This window comes from Muntiacus reevesi, chromosome 3 (genome assembly GCF_963930625.1).
Source record: "Muntiacus reevesi chromosome 3, mMunRee1.1, whole genome shotgun sequence".
NCBI lineage: Eukaryota > Metazoa > Chordata > Mammalia > Artiodactyla > Cervidae > Muntiacus > Muntiacus reevesi.
This window is the reverse complement of record NC_089251.1, coordinates 83,212,586-83,229,803: the sequence shown is the minus strand read 5'-3', so window position 1 is coordinate 83,229,803 and position 17,218 is coordinate 83,212,586. Positions and strand designations below refer to the sequence as shown.

The 17,218-nt window shown below is 41.5% G+C and overlaps 1 protein-coding gene across 3 annotated transcripts in view; it reads left to right on the top strand.

The window, feature by feature from the left end:
• Positions 1–3,568: 3,568 nt before the first annotated feature.
• VIT (vitrin) overlaps positions 3,569–17,218 on the top strand; it is a 119,347-nt gene continuing 105,697 nt past the window's right edge. For all 3 annotated transcript variants that reach the window (XM_065927394.1, XM_065927395.1, XM_065927393.1), the window contains exon 1: positions 3,569–3,805. The gene's annotated coding sequence lies outside the window, so the exon portion shown is untranslated. The remainder of the gene's footprint in view (positions 3,806–17,218) is intronic.

Here is a 17,218-nt window from a genome sequence, read left to right as displayed (position 1 = left end):
TAGCAGCTACTAAATATTTCATACTGTGTATCTCCCATACTTAACTCTTAACTTTTTAGGGACGGATTTCTCATGATTCTGTGCAAGAAGCTCACTAAAGACTATCCCACAAGGAGTTTCATGGGTCCTAGGATACATATGTAACGTGAGTAAGTACGTCTAGATGGCTCTGTAGAATAACCACATGTCCGCAGTACAGGCAGCACATCAGGGTCACCATGTGTCTGCCATAGGCATTTACCAGCTTTCCAATTCTAGGCAATCTGATGAAAAGTGACATTTCAAATGGATGGAAGATCTAAATAGACATTTATCCGAAGAAGACATTGTTGCTATTGTTTAGTTGCTAAGTTTTGTCTAACTCTTTTGCGACACCATGGACTATAGCCTTCCAGGCTCCTCTGTCCATGGGATTTCCCAGGCAAGAATACTGGAGTGGGTTGCCATTTCCTTCTCCAAAGGGGATCTTCTCAACCCAGGGAGCAAACCGGCATCTCTTGTATTGGCAGGTGGATTCTTATCATTGAGCCACCAGAGATGGCCAAAAAGGACATGAAAAGATGCTTAACATCACCAATTATTAGTGTAATACAAATCAAAACTAAAATGAGGTATCCTCACACTGGTCAAAATGGCCATCATCAAAAAGTCTACATTGCTAGAGAGGGTTTGAGAAAAGGGGTTGGTGGGAATGCAAATGTATACAGCCACTGCAGAGAAAAGTATGCAGGATTCTTAAAAAACTGAAAGTAGAACTACCATATCCCTCTTCTATGCATATATCCAAAGAAAACCATAATCTGAAAAGACACATGCACCTCAGTGTTCATTTCAGCACTATTTATAATAATCAGGACATGGAAGCAACCTAAAAGTCCATTGACAGAGGAATGAGTAAAGAAGATGTGGTACAGTGAAACAGATCACCAGTCCAGGTTGGATGCATGAGACAAGTGCTCGGGGCTGGTGCACTGGGAGGACCCAGAGGGATGGGGTGGGGAGGGAGGCGGGAGGGGAGTTCAGGATGGGGAACACATGTAAATCCATGGCTGATTCATGTCAATGTATGGCAAAAACCACTACAATATTATAAAGTAATTAGCCTCTAACTAATAAAAATAATTGGGAAAAAAATTAAAACAAACAAACAAAAAAAGATGTGGTACATATATACAGTGGAATATTAGTCATTAAAAAGAATGAAATAATGCCATTTGCAGCAACATGCATGTATCTAGAGATTGACATGCTGAGTAAAGAAAGTCAGATAGAGAAAGATAAATATTATATGATGTCACTTATATGTGTAAGCTAAAAAATGGTACAAATGAACTTATTCACAAAACGGAAATAGAGTCACAGATGTAGAAACCAAACTTATGCTCACCGGGGAGAAGCAGGGGAGGGATAAACTGGGAGAGCGGGACTGACATATACACACTACTATGGGAGTTAGTGATGGACAGGGAGGCCTGGCGTGCTGCGATTCATGGGGTCGCAAAGAGTCAGACACGACTGAGCGACTGACCGGAACTGAACTGAATATATATAAAGTATGTAATTACTAAGGACCTACTGTCCAGCACAGAGGACTCTGCTCAGCATTCTGCAATGGCCTATGTGAGAAAAGAACCTAAGAGAGGACGCAGGTGTATAAAAGTGATTCAATTTGCTGTACACCTGAAACTAACACAACACTGTACCTCAACTACACTTCAATTAAGTTTTTTAAAAAACAGATACAAATTTTAAAAAATAAGAGAACTGAATCTCCAGGAAATGAAAAGAATTTCCTGAGCTCTTGGAGACATTTAAAAAATAATCAAAATTATTTAATCAACGTTAAAAAGTGATATTTCATTGCTTATCTTAAAGGAGAATTTCTCTCTTTTTTAATACTGTTTATTATTGTGGCAAATATGTACAACAAAAATTTTGCCATTTTGCTAATTATTTCATTAGCATTAATTATACACATAGCGGAGTACAACCATCATTATATATTTCCAAATCTTTCCATCACCACAAACATTGTTATTCAATTTCCACTTCACTTTGAGCATCTCTTCTTATGCTTTTAGTATGTTTACATTTGAATCTGCCTTATTCACCATAAGAAAACAAATTAAACAAATGAAAGAAAAGAAGCTCTCAGCCCTAACACAGCACATTGCCTAAGGGTCAGCCAACTTTGAATTTGAACCTCAGCTCTTACCTTTCCAGCCAGCTGACCCTGGGAAAGTCAATTAATCTCTTTGAGCCTCCATTCTCTTATCTGTAGTGTGAAAGTAATGGTAACAATCCCTGTAGCTTGTTCTATTAAATGAGTTGATATATGTAGAGGATTTATCACCTTTCCCAGCATAAGTATTTCATAAATGGTAATTAACACTATTAACACTAATAGAAATAGTATCAATATTAATTATATTTGGACTGCCCTTTCATCCAAACCTTCCCTCAAAGGATGGGACAGGGCATCTTCCATGTGGCAATACCGTCCTTACCACCAATGGACCTAGGATTTTAAGGAAGAAGAAATAAAATCGAGAATTTTTATTTATTTATTTTTAATGTTTTGGCTGTGTTGTGCAGCATGCAGGATCTTAGTTTCCTGACCAGGGATGAAAGCCATGCCCCTTGCAGTGGAAGGGCAGAGTCTTAGCCCCTGGGCTACCAGGGAAGTCCCCAGGATTGAGAAAACGCAGAACCAAACAAGGGAAAAGATTCAAACCCGAGCAATCCCCAGGGGTCCTTTGTGGGGAAGATTCTCCTCCTTGGGCTGGGCTGGGTGAGTGCACAGTCCCAGGCAGGCAGAGGACCCGCCCTGGGCTCCCTCCCACCCTAGCTGAAGAGAAGAAGCTGTCAGACTGATAAACATCTGAATCTCCAGGAGTGTCAGATTTACTTTTTTATGGTCTGTTTTTAAGATGTTGTGATATGCTCATGTATGTTTTGAGCCTGAATCCCTTCAATTTAATTGATGGCACTAATATGTAAATAAATAAAATCCTGCAGATTGCACTTACGTTGTGAGCTATCCATCATTTGTTTTTTTGAAACACGAGTCAAGTTTTGCTTCCCACTGTTATTATCTTCTGTCCTGTTCCTAGCAGCATAGACTACAGTCATTTCGTTAAACTTGCCAAAATGCAAAAAGGACCAAAGCGGACTAAACCAAAAAACAGCTTTAACATGTAGGAAAATTATTTCTACTCCAAAAGTGAGAGTCCAATAGAACCAGCTCAGTAGTGTTTGTACAGTTTTATTTCTCTATGCAATTTAATCCAGCTGTTTGCCAGCATTTGAAAAAGAAAGAGAAAATATAATTGCCCTGCTTAAGACAATTTTAAAGTATACTTAAAATTTTTCCATCTTATCTAGGTGCTTCTCTGCTACTTTTTAGAACTTCTAATTGTAGAATTTGCTTGCTGGAAATGTGTGCTTTGGGCTAGAAAGAATATTTAGAAATCCTTACCCCAAAGAAAAAAAAAAGTGGGAGTGGAAATTTAAAAGAGGACCGCCTAATTCAGTACTAAAACCAGTGTGAGAAGCAGTGTCTGTGAGTGTGAGAGTGTGTGTGTGTGTGTGTCTGTAGTGTAAAATGTGCTTTTCAAAGTGCTGAGAGTTTGATAGGAATGTTTGATTAGCTCCTCTCAGAAAAGAAAAGGTGCTTGGACCTCTTCTTGTTTCTTCTTTAGAATAATTTGGATGGGATCTGTGATGCAGAAAAGCTTAAGGAAAAAGGGATATCCGTTCTCTGTGGTGGAAAAGTTTTGAAAAAAAATTACTTTCTTCAAACAAGGTATGTTCTAATGAATTGCTACATTATTTAGATAGTTTGCTTTCCATTTCTTGTTATAAAAACATGAAAATATCTTTATCATTAAGAAACTAGAATACATCCCTTGACCAAGTAATCAGTCTATACAAATTTCAGTCTCAGGAGAATTGAATGGTAATTGACATCTTTGGAAACAACTAATATACGTATATCAACTCTAAATAAATTGTGCTGAGGTAAGATTAGAACAAGATTTTCACTGTGTCTTTTAAACCAACTTAATTGTGGTTAAAATAAGTTGAAAAGTTTAATGTTTGTGCAGAACTTTAAAGTACATTTAAATCTATTATTACCCCATATTATACCTTACTTTCTATGTGGAATAAAATAGCAGCAGAACAAATTGCTTATAACAATGAAGGAAAAGCAGATACAGGCATATTGATGCTAAGTTAAAAGAGAAATTATTTAGAGTAGATCTATACTTCTCCCTAATCAGACAGATCTTGGAATGTGGCTATATGTGTGATTTTGTATCTTGTTTACACTGGAAGTATTTTCTTAGGTTGAATGTTTCTTTAACTGATAACCCCAAGAAACAGCGGGCATTGTTAAGTCTTCTATTGTAGCCTAACTTTACACAGGGAAACAGGATACGAAATCTCTTTCAAGCATGATTTGTGTTAAACCAGTATAAACATGAAATAAATGCCTCAAGCTCAGGTTAAACAGAGAGGATAAGATTGAATAATTAGACGCGATGGTTTGCTCTGAACAACCCACGGCATCTTTGCCATCCCCAGCTTTGAGAGTGGAATTCAAGATTTTCTTTGGGTTTACTGTAAATATAAAACCAGGCATTTTTGGCCATGGTGGTTATTCAAAAATGTGAGCACTAAGAAAATAGCATTTTGCCATTACGTTGTGTTGCAATAAATTTGGAAGTTTTGGTGGTAAGGTTCTAAGGTTGTTTTTCCTTCGGTCTCTTGAAAGATGAAAATCGCCTGTAGCCAAGAAAAATCAAATACTATTTGTTTGTGTATTTTCTCTGTTGTGCGCGTATGAACTGCAAGCAGTAGCTACTCCACCCATAGGAAAGCTGGAAGTGCCTGTCTTTTATTTATTGAATTAAAATACCCTCTTTTGTTGAAGGACTTTAGACAAAGAATTGCAAGGCTACAAGGGCTGCATTTTTAATTGCAATATGCTGGTTTCCCAGACTAAGCTTCATTTAAATATATCTTATACCTCACCCCTGAAAGGAAATACGGTAGGAACTTTGAAAGTGCTTAATATGTATCCTGACATAGCGTTTACTTTATGAATAGCGTTTAGACGATCTAATTATCTTTTTTGCCAAGTTGTTGATCACATGAAGAATAGTTTCTTTCAGTGAAAATACACTGGGTTTGAGAATGGTTTATGAATAGCATCAGGAGAACAAAAATGCTTGTGCTGTTCCCATCTGTAATTCCTGTAAGACATACTGCTAGACAGGAAAGTGGTGTGGTTCAGTGCCATGGCCCAAGCCAGGAGCCCTACATTACCGTCACAGCTCTGTCACTGTTTAGTGGTGTTATCTTGAGAAAGGTGTGTAACAGTTTTTGACTTTTGTTTCTCCCTCTGAAAAATAGAAAAAGCAATGCCTGCATACAACCCTTCTTCCCAGGATGGCTAGGGGGTTCAATATTGATTCTCAGTTTTAAAAGGGTTTTGAAATGTGAAAAGCTATTTAAAAAATGGAACCATTCTTCCCAGATATTAAAAAAAAAAAAAGAATGCATGGGAAGGAGTCACTGGTTGTGAAATAAATGTTTCCTGGCCTCTAAGATGTTGTTACAACAATGCCCACATGTGAGACTTAGCCTCTCCTGGCTAGTTTGGAGGCACGAGCCAGCAATCAAGAGCAGTGGGTGCAGGACAGAGCTCACTGCTCGGTCAGTGGAGGGCTTTCTAGCTGTGTGACCTTGGGAAGGTTACTCAACATCTCTGTGTCTCTATTTCCTCACAAAAGGAGTGATGAAATTGCCTTCCTAATCCTATGGTTCTATTCACTGGAATATCTTCAATGTTAAGACATGGCCAGACCAATTTCACTGTTGAGACTTTCTGTATACTATTGATACAAAATCAAAACAGGGTAATGGGACCTACAATATATTGAAAATGTCTGTGCTCACCTAACTAAAGACTTCAGCACACTCAAAAATGAAAAGTAATATAACTTCATGCTAATGAAATATAATCCAGTGTGTATACATGTATGTGTGTATGTATAATCCTATGTGTATAAATAAATATATGTAGACGTATATTTACACTTATCTTTCCATAGAGGACAGTGTGGTTCTGACTTCTTTTAGTTCTCTGGTGCATTTCTATGACTGTATGACCTCATGTGGTGATAATGTCAAATATCTAAATTTAGGTAAAGTAAAAGGCCAGGTGGCCCTCCTACGCTATGGATCCTGTAGGGGCTTGTCAGGCAGGAGGTTCTGACACTTCTTAAATGTGTTACCTTTGACAAATTTTGTAAACCTTCTGAGCCTCAGTTTTCTCCTCTGTAAAAAGAGTCTACTATTAGTGGTTACCTCATAGGGCTGTGGCAAAAAAAAACTTCAGCTTTTAGCTGGTACAAGTTGTCGTAGCTTGGTCAGTACCCAAATGTTAGCAAGTAATTTTTTTATGGTATGGGACTGGAATGAAGAACTGAAATCAGCTGTTAAAGAAATCATTTGCAATCCTCTTCAAACTTTTAAACATTAACTCTTTGGATGTAGTAAGCAAATAGATATGTGGAACTATGTGATCTTAATATAATTAATAGAAATTTGGGACTTCCCTGGTGGTCCAGCAGTTAAGATTCTGTGCTTCCAATGCAGGGGGTGCAGGTTTGATCCCTGATCGGGAAACTAAAATCCCAAATGCCATGTGATACAGCCCCAATTATTTTTTTCAATTATTAGAAAATTCTTGCTATCTTGCAGGAGATCTGAACTAATCAATATTTCAACAAATATTAAATCAAGAGAGGCACAGCCATTCTGTGATGTCTGTATTTTGAGAATCTCCAAAGGTCCCCTTCTGGCTGCCAAAACTTGTGTTTCCCTGTGGCTTGCAGGAGGTGGTAAAATTCCTGGCTCCCTGAACACATATACGCTGAGAGAGAGAAGTGCACAGAGAATTTGCTAGTTTCTACAGACGTGAATGTTCCCTGCGCAGGTGGCAGTGAGCAACTTCTGCTCAGGCAGAGAATGGGGCAAGAAACGAGCGAGAGATCAGGGCCAGTTGTGGCTCCCCGTCGGAAATGGCTTTCTGATAGAGCCAGCTCTTAAAGTTTCATTAAGGCACAGGACTGCACATAGATAGCCAGGGCCTGATTCCTACACTGGCCTGGACTGTGGGGTTCTCCTGCAACTGGTTCCTCCAGCTCTGTACCCATGCCCCTCAGCCCAACTCCCTTCACCAGATTGTACTGCTGTGTACACCCCATGGGGAGATCCTGCAGCGACAGGGGTGTTTGCTGACAGCCAGGGGCCCTGACCCAAGGTTGGCCCTAACCCTTGCTACCAGCCCTGGCTCTCAACCCTACAGACAGCTGACCCTGCAACCCAGTGTATGCACACTCCTGGCTCAAGCCACTGCTACTGCCTGCACTGATCCCCAGCCTCTAAAGGCATCACTGAGGACTCCCACAGCCCTCGCAGCCACTGTGGATCCTCTGCCCTCCTCTCCAGGGACCACGATATTGTTGATGCTGTGGCCTGAGCTGTCAAGCTATCACATCTCCTTGCAACCCCCATACTTAGAGCCCTGCACCATTAGACAGGTCACAGTACACTCTGGTGTGCCCCTTATCACAGGCGAAGGTCTTTCCTTACAGAAATCAGTCCATGAAGTTGGAAAGAGATGATTATTTCTCCAAATGCATAGATATCCACACAAGGCTATGGGCATCATGAAGCATCAGAGAAACACGCTGCGTCCAAAGAAACACAGTAAACCTCCGGTAACTGACACAGAAGAAATGGAGATACATGAACTGCCTAACAAAGAATGCAAAATAATTCTCCTAAAGATGCTCAGAGAGCTACAAGAAAATACAGATAAATAATTTAACCAAATCAGGAGAACAAAATGAGAAACTCAGCAAAGGGACAGAGAAGATTGAAAAAGAACCCAATGGGAATTTTAACTAAAACACACACACACATAAATTGAAGTTAATCTGAGACCATCTAGGTGAGTTCTTTACAGACCAGGAGGTGAAGGGCCAAAATCGTATTCTCAACAGAGCAAAGACTATTTCAGTCTTGTTGACTGCATTTTCCTATGGTTACCACAAAACACACAGTTGTTGCAACTGGATTCAGAACTTGTTTTTAATCAACTAGAAAACTTTTCCACTTAACAGACTGCAAGTCTTAATGAAACCCTGAGAGATCGCCCATCAGAAATGCTCCAGGCTGCCTAGAAAATGCATGCAACAGGCACCAGGCGATGCTCAGAGTTGAGACCCATAAAAGCGGCACATCGTGTGGCAACCTGCAAAGAGCAAATCCCCCACTGGCAGATGTGACTGGAATCCACTCTCGCATTCCTCTGGTGCTTATACCCTGAGGGAGAAAGGGGAACTGAGAAGCCAGAATCCTTCCTGAGTCAAATTCACAAGCCAGGGTCTTGAAACAAAGCAGAGCAAAAATGCATTTGATTTAGATTCAGCTTAGAGAATATTGTGCTGTGTTTGATTTTGGTCTTATAGCTTAAAAAAATATTTAGGCCCATGTCTGCATCAATGTTGGGGCTTCCCAGGTGGCGCTAGTTGAAGAACATACCTGCCAATGCAGGAGACATAAGAGACACAGGTTTGATCTTTGGGTTGGGAAGATCTGGAGGAGGGCATGGCAATCCACTCCAGCACTCTTGTCTGGAGAATCCCATGAACAGAGGAGTCTGGCAGGCTACAGTGCATAGGGTTGCAAAGAGACAGACATGACAGAAGTGACTGAGCATGCACACACACTGCTTCACTGTCACTTCTCAAGGTGCTTTTTTCAATTCTTTTTAGGAACGCTAGATAACATTCCCTAGCCATTCAATTGAGCCTATTGTCTGACAGTCATATAGAAGATTTTCATGAGAATGGGCTAAAGATCCCTATAAATCTCTGAGCAGAGAAAGCAGGGACAAAACTACAGAACTGTCCCCTGTCTGGGGCTCAAGGAGAACTCAGCCCAATTATGGTCACAGTTCCTTCACCAAGGATCCTAAAATCAAACCTTGGCAGCCCCTTCGTGGAACACAGTCTTGTGGTGAAGAGGCTTGCATAACCCAAAGAAGCCATGCCATGCAGGGCCATCCAAGACAGATGGGTCATAGTGGAGAGTTCTGACAAACCATGTTCCACTGGAGGAGGGAATGGCAGACCACTCCAGTATTCTTGACATGAGAACCCCATGAACAGTATGATAAGACAAAAAGATATGATACCAGAAGATGAGCCCTCCCCAGGTTGGAAGATGTCCACTATGCTACTAGGAAAGATCAGAGGGCAACTACTAATAGCTCCAGAAAGAATGAGACAGTTGGGCCAAAGTCTGGTAAAAGCAAAGTACAAAGATGCAAAGAACAATACTGCATAGGAACCTGGAATGTGAGGTCCATGAATCAAGGTAAATTAGATGTGGTTGAGCAGAAGATGGTAAGAGTGAACACTGACATCTTAGAAATCAGTGAACTAAAGTGAATGGGAATGGGTGAATTTATTTCAGATGACCATTATATCTACTACTGTGGGCAAGAATCCTTTAGAAGAAATGGAGTATTCCTCTTGTCAACAAAAGAGTTCAAAATGCAGTACTTGGGTACAATTTCAAAAATGACAGAATGATCCCTGTTCGTTTCCAAGGCAAACCATTCAACATCACAGTAATCTAAGCCTATGCCCCAACCACCAATGCCAAAGAAGCTGAAGCTGAACAGTTCAATAAAGACCTACAAGCCCTTCTAGAACTAACATAAAAAAAAAAAAAAAAAAAGATATCCTTTTCATCATAGCGGACTGGAATGCAAAAATAGGAAGTCAAGAGATACCTAGAGTAACAGGCAAGTTTGGCCTTGGAGTATATAAAATGAAGCAGGGCAAAGTCTAACAGAGTTTTGTCAAGAGGATACACTGGTCATAGCAAACACCCTTTTCCAACAACACAACTCTAAACATAGACATCACCAAATGGTCAATACGAAAATCAGATTGACTGTATTTTTTGCAGCAGAAGATGGAGAAGCTCTGTCAAAAACAAGACCTGGAGCTGACTGTGGCTCAGATCATCAGCTCCTTTTTGCAAAATTTAGGTTTAAATTGAAGAAAGTAGGGAAAATCACTAGATCATACCAGGAAGGCATGACCTAAATCAAATCACTTATAATTACACAGTAGAGGTGATGAATAGGTTCAAGGGATTAGATCTAGCAGACAGAGTGCCTGAAGAACTATGGACAGAGGTTCATAACATTGTACAGGAGGCAGTGACCAAAACCATCCCCAAGAAAAAGAAATGTAAGAAGCCAAAGTTGTTGTCCAAAGAGGCTTCACACATGGCTGAGGAAAGAAGAGCAAAAAGCAAGGGAGAAAAGGAAAGATATACCCAACTTAATGCAGAGCTCCAGAGAGGAGCAAGAAAAGAAGGCCTTCTTATATGAACAGTGTAAAGAAGTAGAGAGAAAAATTAGAATGGGAAAGACTAGAGATCTCTTCAAGAAAATTGGAGAGATGAAAGGAATATTTCATGTAAGGATGGGCATGATGAGAAACAGAAACGTTAAGGACCTAATAGAAGCAGAAGAAATTAAAAAGAGGTGGCAAGAATACATAGCAGAACTATTCAAAAAAGGTATTTACAACCCAGATAATCATGATGGTGTGATCACTCACCTAGAGCCTGACATCCTGGAGTCTGAAATCAAATGAGCCTTAGGGAGCATTACTACAAACAAGGCTAGTGGAGGCAATAAATTCTAGCTGAACTATTTAAAATCCTAAAAGATGATGCTGTGAAAATGCTGCATTCAATATGCCAGGAAATTTGGAAAACTCAGCAGCGGCCACAGGACTGGAAAAGGTCAGTTTTCATCCCATCCCAAAGAAGGGCAATGCCAAAGAATGTTCAAACTCCCATATAATTATGCTCATTTCACTAGTAAGGTTATGCTCAAAATCTTTCAAGCTAGGCTTCAGCAGTGCATGAACCGAGAACTTCCAGATGTACAAGCTGGGTTTAGAAAAGGCAGAGAAACCAGAAACCAACATTCGTTGGATCATAGCGAAAGCAAGAGAATTCCAGGAAAAGCATCTACTTCTGCTTTATTCACTATGTAAAAGCCTTTGACAGTGTAGATCTAAACAAACTGTGGAAAATTCTTAAAGAGATGGGAATACCAGATCACCTTACCTGCCTCCTGAGAAACCTGTATGCAGATCAAGAAGCAACAGTTAGAACTGGACATGCAACAACTGATTGGTTCAAAATTGGGAAAGGAGTATGACAAGACTGTATATTGTCACGCTGTTTCTTTAACTTCAATGCAAAGTACATCATGCAATATGCCAAGCTGGATGAATCACAAGCTGGAATCAAGATTGCCAGGGGAAATATCAATAACCTCAGATATGCAGATGATACCACTCTATTGGCAGAAGAGGAACTAAGGAGTCTGTTGATGAGGATGAAAGAGCAGAGTGAAAAAACTGGCTTAAAACTCAATATTCAAAAGCCTAAGATCATGACATCAAGTCCCATCACTTCATGGCAAATAGATGGGGAAAAAGTGGAAACAGTGAAGAACTTTATTTTCTTGGGCTCCAAAATCACTGTGGACGGTGACTACAGCCATGAAATTAAAAGACGCTTGCTCCTTGAAAAGAAAGCTTTGACAAATCTAGACAGTATATTAAAAAGCAGAGATATCACTCTGTCGACAAAGGTCTGTATAGTCAAAGCTATGGTCTTTCCAGTAGTCATGTATGGGAGAGTTGGACCATAAAGAAGGCTAAGCACCGAATTGATGCTTTCGAATTGTAGTGCTGGAGAAGACTCTTGAGAGTCCCTTGGACATCAAGGAGATCAAACCAGTCAATCCTAAAGGAAATCAACCCTGAATATTCATTGGAAGGATTGATGCTGAAGTTGAAGCCCCAATACTTTGGCCACCTGATGTGAAGAGATGACTCATTGGAAAAGACCCTGATGTTGAGAAAGACTGAAGGCAAAAGGAGAAAAGGATGACAGAGGATGAGACGGTTAGATAGCATCATCAACTCGGTGGACATGAATCTGAGCAAACTCTGGGATAGTGAAGGACAGGGAAGTCTGGCATGCTGCAGTGCGAGGGGTCGCAAAGAGTCAGATACAACTTAGCAACTGAACAACAACAAATCCTGGCAGAATCTTACTGGAGAGATTCAACTTGTGGCTTTACCTCTGCTAAATCCTAAAGCCTGAATGGGCCATGTTTGGTAGGAGGATGGTTATGAGAATGTTGATGATGATAGTAATCATGATTAACCAGCACCCTAACAACAGTAAGTACTGCCAACACTTAGAGAGTTAGTTTTATGTACCAGGTACTCTTCTAAGCCCTTTTCATCTGTCAACTCACTTAATCCTAACAGCTACCATAGGAGATAGGTGATCATGATTTCCATTATACAGATCAGAAAACTGAGCACTGAGAAGTAAGTTGTCCAGTGTCACACAGCCAGTGATGCTCAACTCCAAACCCAAGCATTCTAGTTTCAGAGCTCACATCATCAGTCTATCAGGTGACAAGTATACATGGTCTTGGTTTTTCTATCACTGCACCAAATTAATTTTGCCATCTCTAAAAATACAATTTTCAAGCCAGGTCAAATTTCTAAGAAAATCATTCCTCTTTGTAAACATAGACTTCCCAGTAATACCGATGGAATGGAGTGGAGGTCAGGAAGTAACAAGGGAAAGCTGTTAGGAAGAGAGGGTTTTTATTTCTGTCACACTTGAATAATTTTCTGACTTAAGAATCACTTTTCTGGGGTGTTGGGAAGACTCTCAGGGGCAAGGCCAAGGAGCAGGGCCTCATTATCAAGTTCTTTGAGTAGCCAGTTCCCAAAATGTATCCTTTATCTCCATTCTAGGGTCAAATGGTAACGAGTCACAGAGAGAATCAAAGTACCAATTATTAACACACATATGTGTAATCTAGAAAAACAGCATAGGCGATCTTATTTGCAAAACAGAAATAAAGACACAGAGAATAAACATATGAACACCAGAAGGCAAAGGCAGGGGGAATGAATTGGGAGGTTGGGATCGGCATATATGCACGTCTACTTATAAAATAGATAACTAATGAGAACTTATGGTATAGCACAGGGAACTCGATTCGGGGATCTGTAGTGACATAAATGGGAAGGAAATCCGAAAAAGAGGGGAGATGTATATATATGGCTGCTTCACTTCACTGTACAGTGGAAACTGACATCGCCGTGTAAAGCAACTATACTCCAATTTTTTTTTTTTTTAATCAATATCAAGAAAGAATCGTACTGCCTGACAATTCAGGCGGCTTCAGAAAATCATTTTCCCTGATAAGGGTCTCTACCTTGACAAGACTCTAGTAAAAATTGCTCAAATTCTTTCCCACAGTGAGAGAAAGGCTAACGTTTTGTGTGGACATGTGGTAAAAATTCATAAAAATCACCCTTCGGGCTATGGGGAGAAGGAATTCTAAAAAGGGGGTAGACTATTCCTTTGGGGGCACCCAATGTACAGTTTCCAAGGGATCAGGTCACTGGCATCTCAGTGAGAAGTGAATCCATCCCTCTGGGCCCCTTTATAACCCAGACAGAGAAAACATGCTTGGGACATAAAGGTACAAGTCAACTTGCCCAGACCAGATTCACTTTTAGAATACGGTGAATAGATCTGTACTCTGAACAATAAAAGGAATCTGGGGAAGCAGAGCTATTCAATGACAGCAAAACAAATATTTATTGGATTACTGCCATGTACCATCTACAATTCGATGTGCTTGGGAACAGTGAACAAAATAGTCTCCATTCTCCTAGAGCTGCCAACCTGGGAAAATAGACATAAGAGGTCTAAGTCTGGTGGTGATATGGGATGTGAAAAAAAACTTCAGGAAGTGGGATAAGGGGGCTGGACAGAGCAGTGATGATTTGCAATGTGTGGTTCAATAAATGTCTGATAAAGGGACATTTAAACTGAGAAAGAGGTGAAGGAAGCCAGGGAGCAACCTTTCTGGACTCTTAGGGGGGAAGAGTAAGTGCAAAGGCCCTGAGGTTGGACCACACTTGGGAGCAGGCTGGGGAAGGAAGAAAAGAGGTGAGATTCAGGGTGTTGTTTGGAAAGCAGACACAGAGGGTACCATCCTAATGTTCCCAGATTTTACCCAGACACCCCCAAATGCCCACTCACACACCATCTATGGACAGTTCCTGCTTCTGCCCTGGAAGAAATCTGAATAGGTCCCATGTTCAGAGTGTTTTAAAAGAGCTTGCTCACACTACACCTGCCAACAATCTCAGTTGAGTCATTAATGTGGAGGTGATACTTAGGTAATTCTTAAAAACTTGCAAATGGCATTCACAATTTCATCCCCCATTCCAGGCTTGCTTTCTGCAATGGGAAAGGGCAGGCTTGCATTCTCTTTCTCTGCATTGCATCTTTACCACTCTTCCCCTTAACTGCTAATGGTAGCTTTTCCAGTTCCAGAGTGAAGAGGGCAGAGAGGAAAGATAAAGGTGACAGAGGGCCTCACTGGTTGGCACTGTTCTGAGTTGGCATCCAGGTTCCCTGGGCTTGGCAGGCATGTACCACTGTTTCTTGTCCCCATGGGAGCATTTCTATGGGTTCTTTGAAAATGCCCCTGACTTTGCTAGTGACGCCTTGCCTGTGGTTCCCAGATGTTATTTCATTTGGGTTTGCTCTGGCTGGGGGCTTACAGTTCCTCCCCCAGCCACTGGGCAGCTGGTGAGCAATGTCCACTGGCTTTCTCCTGCCTTTTCCTGAGCCCTCCCTGGACCCAGCTTAGGAGGCACCGAGAGCCACCCCCGGCTGACTCTCACACAGGTAGTCTTGTTTGCCAGGAACTACTCCCTCTTTGTCTTAATCAGGAGTCCACTGTGCCCTCAAGTCCACGGACACAACTTCTCAGTCATTTCAACTGGTCACTGGGCATCCCAGCTGGCCTTCCAAAGGACGTAACCAAAAACCAGGGTCCTGGCTATCTGTCCCGCTCCAGACACAACACAGGTGGTTGTAGAAGCCACAAGGGTAGCTGGAGATTAGAGAGCAGGGTTTCTTTAGGAATAGTTGTTGGCATGTTCCCTCCTCCTCTGCCTCCCCAGATGCAGAAAGGGAGCCAGTGGTCTCCCCACTTCCACCTGCTCAGGCAATGGCGAGAGAAACTGCAAAGAGACCACTTAGGAGCAGGGAAGTAGTTGGCACTTGGTTTCAGCTGAAGCTTAGACAAAGGCTCATCCCATTTTAACATCCCATTACACAGCCAATGACAATACTCTCAAATGTTTATTTAGATGGGTGTGTTATGCCTGGTTAAACTTAAAAATAGGCCTGGTGCATCGCTTTACTCTAAATAACATTTGTGAGAAGGAGAAAGCTGTGTTGAGTTCAGGTCCAAATATGACTCTCAAACAACAAAAAAATCTCTTAATCCTCATAACTAAGACTATTTTGTCACAAATCTATGTATTTCGCAGTATGCCTCTAATCTATTGTCCACAGAACATTTTTAAAAAGCCTAGGATAGATGCATCAAGACAAAAAGGAAGGGAAAACCATCTTTTGATGGTAACTTGGTAGTGAGTGGGGTTAAGTGTTTGAGGCCTGGATTCTATTACATACTTATTCCATAACTTAATTACAGCTTACTAAAGTTTGATTGCTTGCTAAAGTTTTCTGAGCCTCTATTTCCTACCCTGAAAAATAGGTACAATAGTAGTGACCTGATGGGATCACCATAATAAATAAGATCACACCGGTGCAATGTATAACATATGGTTAGCATTCAACAAATGATATGACTGTTATTATTTGAGTGGACTATAAGCTTCCAAAACTTTCCTTCAAGAGGAACAAAGGACCAATCCTACATCCAGGCCACCAGACAGCTCAGCCACAGTGGACAGACCTGGGAATGGGCCTAGGGGACCTCTGGAGCATGAGGTCACATGGCTCCCATTGGAGAGCTGGGTCTCCTGCTTCTAAATGACTCTCTTTCTTCTGCTGGTCCCCACCAATTTCTGGGACTTAATCCTTCAAAGCCATCAATAGCTCAGCCTCAGATTCAGTCCTCCTCCACAACCCCCACTCTCCCCAAGCCTCTGGTTGCTGGTCCCAGGAATTCCAGTGGGTCCCAGGAATGCACTGGGACCCGCAGCCTCATGCCTGCCTCATGGTCGCAGCCAGAGAGCTGGACCCTGTCATCTGAGACTAACCTACTCTTTACCAAGAGGCCGACAGCAAAACACTACGGACCTTGCAGACACACCCTCATCTTCCTAGCTCAGCTGGAAGGCTGTGCCAGACCCAAAAATGTTTTTCTGGGCCTCAGAATTGAAGGCAGACCAAAAAAGCACAGAGCATTTGGGCCAGTTAAGGCCCTGGGGATCCCGGTTGGACTGAACCAAATACCCAGCTCCAGATTCAACAGTGGACGGCCCCTTGGCAACCACAAACCTCAGAGCCCAGGGGAGAGAACTTGCTGGGAGGAAGAAAGGTAATCCACAGTATCAAATGTATTAGGTAAAGATGCTGCTGATGAGAGAAACTCGTCTTCCAGAGCTTCCATGAGAACCATTTAAAGCAAGAACGGTTTCCAGAGTAACTACAAGGAGCAGTCATGGTCCACCCGGCCTTTTACTGAGGCCCTCTGCCTGTCCCCCTCCAGATTTACTGCTCTTCCTGCCCCCTTCCATTACAGAGGATAAATAACTCTTGTAAGGAGTTCTTTAGAGCTCATTTGGGGGCATGCCTGCAAGCTAGTATTTTTTCCCACTGGCAATATAAGATCTAAACTACCACTTCAGAAACGTAATTACTGTTTGCAACCTCACTGGAAATCACTATTGGTCGAAGCCTTTGTGGATGTGGTAAGCATTACCATATGTCAGGTTCTTAACGAGGTACAAAATGATGCTCTGAAACACACGCACCAGGATGGGCTTTCCTTTTTTGGTTCTGTGACATGTAGAAACATGCCACATGGATCAATGACTCTCATGGCATAGGCGTATATCAATTATTGAACACATGCATAAGAGCCTTTTAATCCACTCAGCTTCCCAGGGGTGAATATCGTTGCTTTAGGATTTTCCCTTAATGATATAGTGATCAAAAATGATCTCGGAAAAGA